A 4,742-nucleotide genomic window follows, 5' to 3' on the forward strand; every position below is an offset into this window, starting at 1 on the left:
GCATGTGCGGTACCGTCAGAAACATATACATTATTTTGCGTACCTCAAAGCCACTGAGTAGACTTGTAAAGGCTTCATTCAATTCGCTTTTCACGGATAAAATCCTCTCAATTACCGTACCCATTAAAGTGCGATGTGTCTCTGAGATGGCCGCTCGCCCTAGCAGAACCATTAGTGTGTCCGGCTGTATGCCAGACATCCCCGGACTCTTTCTATCATTCTCCTTGGGAGCCGAATAGTCCAAACTTCGAGCTCGGGTAGATCCATATGTTCTGAGGGGGAGACGAGGTGTAGCACAGTCTGGTCAGCGCATCTGTTTTGGGTACAGAGGGCCATAGGTTCGAATCCTATCACCTTGATGTGGTATTCACACAATGGGGCTGAAGTGCAAAGCCCCGTAGCCTATCCGCGGTCGGGAAGGCAGGCGAAAAGCATGCACAAAAGCAAAACAAAGCTTTTTTCAACTTCCGGCCTCGGCAGATTGGGAGAGATCCTCCGTGACGACACCTCGGGGTTGTCGGCCCCATGTAATGGGGAGGCAGGAGGAGGCGTTTCGCTCTCCATCATCTCCGAAGAAAGATCCCCCGAAGACGAACTCTGTGGAGAAGGGCTACGAGCCGGACTACAACAAATATGTTTTGGTCATTATCCTCACAGACAAAACGGGGTATATTTACCAAAGTACTCTTTTACTTACGGCTCGGTGGAGGGCTGGCCCCCTTGCAGGCGTTGTGCGGCAAGAACGCCCTCGGGGGCAGGGCCCCTTGGCGAGGGTTTCTTCCCTCGTTTGGAAGCCTCCGTTTCCAAATCTTCGGAGGTGGCCCTTTTCTTACCTTGAGGAGAGGGGATTTTAAGTCCCCCTCCCCAATTATCCTCCTTCGTGGAGGCGCTTACTCCCCCAATTTGGATGTGTAAAATATGAAGCCCACCTATGGCTTCTCTATTCCTCCCCTCGTCTTCTCCTGATGGCACCTGATACGGCACGCGCTCAAGCATCCTGGTCAACAAAGGATCCGGCGAGCCTTCGGGAAGAGGGGCCGAACACCTAATCCTCTCTGCCTTCCTTAGCCAGTCCTGGCAGGTAGCAATTTTTCAGAATGATGTTATAATAAACATAAAGGACGGAGTGTTCGGTAGGGGAATTACTTACTTGGGTATCTGGACGGTTGCAGTTGAGACCCACGTCCTCGGTGCTGTCCGGACACTTTATTCGTGATCCGAAGAATGACTCATACATCTCTTTGAGCGTCATGCCGAAGAATTGTTGAATGGTTCGCGGTCCTTCCGGGTTGAACTCCCACATACGGAGAGGACGACGCTGGTAGGGTAGGACTCAACGAACCAGCATCACTTGCATTATCTTGACAAGACTGACATCCCTCTTAAGGAGGTCTCGGATGCGGCTTTGCAGTGTCAGGACGTCGTTAATCGGCCCCCAATCCAGCCCCTTGTTGAACCATGACGCCAGTTGCGGCGGGGGGCCCGAGCGGAACACTGGAGCGGCCGCCCGCTTTGTACCTCAGGGAGCTGTGATGTAAGACCACTCTTGCTGCCATAAATCAGATGTTTCCGCGAAAGAACCCTTTGGCCATGGGGCGTCGTCGCCTTTGCTTATTATAGCTCCTCCGCACTCCGCGTGATGCCCGTCAATCACTCTCGGCCTCACATTGAAGGTCTTGGGCCACAGGCCAAAGTGGGGGGTAATGCGGAGAAAGGCTTCACACACGACGATAAATGACGAGATGTGAAGGATGGAATCCGGAGCTAGATCATGGAAATCTAGCCCGTAATAGAACATAAGCCCCCTCACGAAGGGATCGAGACTAAAACCTATCCCTCGGAGGAAGTGGTAAATAAATACGACACTCTCGTTGGGTTCGGGAGTGGGGATGACCTGCCCTTGAGCAGCCAGCCTGTGCGGGATTTCGGCAATGAGATACCTGGCCTCCCTAAGCTTCTGGATGTCCTCCTCTGTGATGGAGGAGGCCAACCACCAGCCTTGAAGATTGGATCCGGACATGGTCGAAGGTCCGAAGTGTTATAGCTTGAGTCTTGGGTGTTGGAACTCGAGGTGCGGGAGGGGAAGGATCGAGCGTGGGAAGAAAAGGACAGGCCTTGGCCCCCCTTATAAAGAGGACGAATATCAAGCGTCCCCAGCGTGACCGTTTGGGACCTGCCTAAAATCGAGGAGTCATATTAAACAAACAGGGTTGGGTTACCCATGCCTGTATTGATGAGAATCCCGTGATAAGGGGGACACGATCACTGCTTCGACAAGACGTGCCAATAAAACCGCCTCGCAGCACGTGTAGTGTCTGGTTGTGAAAAACGGTTCGAGTAATGACCGGACCATGGCGTGATGTCATGCTATAAAAAGCTGTCAGCAGATTAGATTTGTCGAATATTGTATTCTCTATGGTAGTATGTGGAATTTGTCTCTCAGAGCCAGACATGATTCTCGTGTTTAAAATCTTCTATGGAGTATTCTGAGAAGGAACCCGCCTTGCAATGCCGAAAACAATCTGCACGCCAGACTCATCGTCATTGAAGCCTAGTTCAGGGGCTACTGAAGGAGTCCTGGACTAAGGGGTCCTCGGACAACCAGACTATGTACTTTGGTCGGACTGGTGGACTATGAAGATACAAGATTGAAGACTTCGTCCCGTGTCCGGATGGGACTCTCCTTTGGGTGGAAGTCAAGCTTGGCAATTCAGATATGTGGATTTCCTTCTCTGTAACCGACTCTGTGTAACCCTAGCCCCCTCCGATGTCTATATAAATCGGAGGGTTTAGTCCGTAGGACAAGAACAATCATAATCCTAGGCTAGCTTCTAGGGTTTAGCCTCTACGATCTCGTGGTAGATCAACTCTTGTAATACTCATATCATCAAGATCAATCAAGCAGGAAGTAGGGTATTACCTCCATCGAGAGGGCCCGAACCTGGGTAAAACACCGTGTCCCCTGCCTCCTGTTACAATTAGCCTTAGACGCACAGTTCGGGACCCCCTACCCGAGATCCACCGGTTTTGACACCGACACTCGCCCCCTCCCCCTTCCTCTAACGGCTGGCTCTGCCGCCACGAGCTCTTGGGGAGGAGTGAGGCATTGTCTAGCCGAGACCCTCGCAGCCACCGATGAAGCGTCGCCACGCCCCCTCGCCATGGCAGAAGGAAGGAGGAAGCATGAATGGGGAGAAGCGGATGACGAAGGATTGAGAGGCGCCATTCCTCCCGCTCCCCTCTTTATAAAGGGGCGGGGGCGGGGCTCGGCCGCCCCTTTCGGCCAATCTGGCCCATTGAAGTGACAACGGGCGGGGCCATCGACCGCCCTCCCCGCTCAATTGAAAGCACATGGGAATCGACCCACGCACGCGCGACTTCCCATATCCTGCGCACCTGTCATTCGCTCTACGTCATGCATGTTGCAAACGTGGCGCAAGAGACGGACACAATGGGACGCGTGGAGCGACGGTTCCCAAGTAAGGGCAGTAAATGAGTAGTTGCCCTGCGGCCTCGAGGAGACACGCAAGCCGCCTCTTTACTGTCCACCACAAGATGACGCCAGCGTGCTTCGGTCACGCGCACACGCGCGACCCCCACTTCCTGCATTCGACATGGGTCGTGGAGGAGCGCAGCGGACGAAAAGTTTTTACCATAGTGAAAACCGCCCCGTCTACTCGCGCACCGTTTTGGGCCTGGCCCAACAACACGTTGCGCCTATGTGTGACCCAGGCCCGGGGGCTCCTGTCGGTGTACTAAACTAGGGGCACTCCTTTGTACCCCTTACTTGTGCGCAGGCAGTCAGAGCCACGGGCCGAAGCCACACTTAGCAGGGTAAAAGGGAGGAGGCGAAGCCACAAGTTGATCAGCGCAACACCAAAGACCGAGACCACAGAGAGCAGATGCACGCAGCAGGTTTCCCCGGCAAGACCCTTGCCGGGGCAGCCTCAGCAGCCCCGTCAAGCCCCTTGCCAGGGTGGCTCGCCCGCACCAGCGGAGTGAGCCATCCTTGAGCCCACAGTCTCCAACACCATCAACCACATTGGAACAGGACTCGGGAGGCACCTCCATGGTGGCATGCAGATCTTTTTGAAGACAAAGAATATATTAGATCAGATGAGGATTGGAAGGCAGCGATCCTCGACAAGATCCTTGCCGAGGAAACCCACAAGGTCCCCCGCAAGATCCTTGCCGGGGACGACAGCGCGCCGTGGCAAGACACTTGCCGGCCCCCCCGGCAAGACCCTTGCCAAGGGCGTCAGCGGGGCCACTGCCAGGCCCGCACCAACCAAGTCTCCATCGCCGTTCGCATGCAGCTGCCAGCCCAACCAGCTGGGCAGGCACCTGTGTGGCAACATGCAGCTTCCAGGCCAACTCAGCACACACCTGCGTGGCGGCATGCAGATCTTCGTGGAAGCTCCACCACCGCGCCACCTCAGCTGCTTACCTGCCTACATGGTGCCACATGCAACGCTGGCCAGGGCACGTGTCGAAGCGAGGGGGAGCGGCGACGGACGGGACGGGCCTCGATCCCGTCCCCGATAAAGCAAGAGGACACCTAAGCTACACATTAAATGTGTCTTGTCCTGTAATACGAGCGATAAGCTCATAACACTGTAGGCCTTTTCACCTCCTGTGTGCCACTGTGGCAGCCCCTTTTGACTATAAAAGGAGGCCCATAGCATACTGGAGGGGGATTCGGCTCTTTTGAACCACGCATCCACTGTAGCTAGTTCAGGAGC

The 4,742-nt window shown here is 54.7% G+C and overlaps 1 non-coding gene across 1 annotated transcript; it reads left to right on the forward strand.

The window, feature by feature from the left end:
• Positions 1-284: 284 nt before the first annotated feature.
• TRNAP-UGG (transfer RNA proline (anticodon UGG)) lies at positions 285-359 on the forward strand. Its single transcript has one exon. It is a non-coding gene; the product is annotated as a tRNA-Pro (tRNA).
• The last annotated feature ends 4,383 nt before the right edge of the window (positions 360-4,742 follow it).

The sequence above is a fragment of the Triticum aestivum genome, chromosome 3B (genome assembly GCF_018294505.1).
Source record: "Triticum aestivum cultivar Chinese Spring chromosome 3B, IWGSC CS RefSeq v2.1, whole genome shotgun sequence".
NCBI classification, from domain to species: Eukaryota; Viridiplantae; Streptophyta; class Magnoliopsida; order Poales; family Poaceae; genus Triticum; species Triticum aestivum.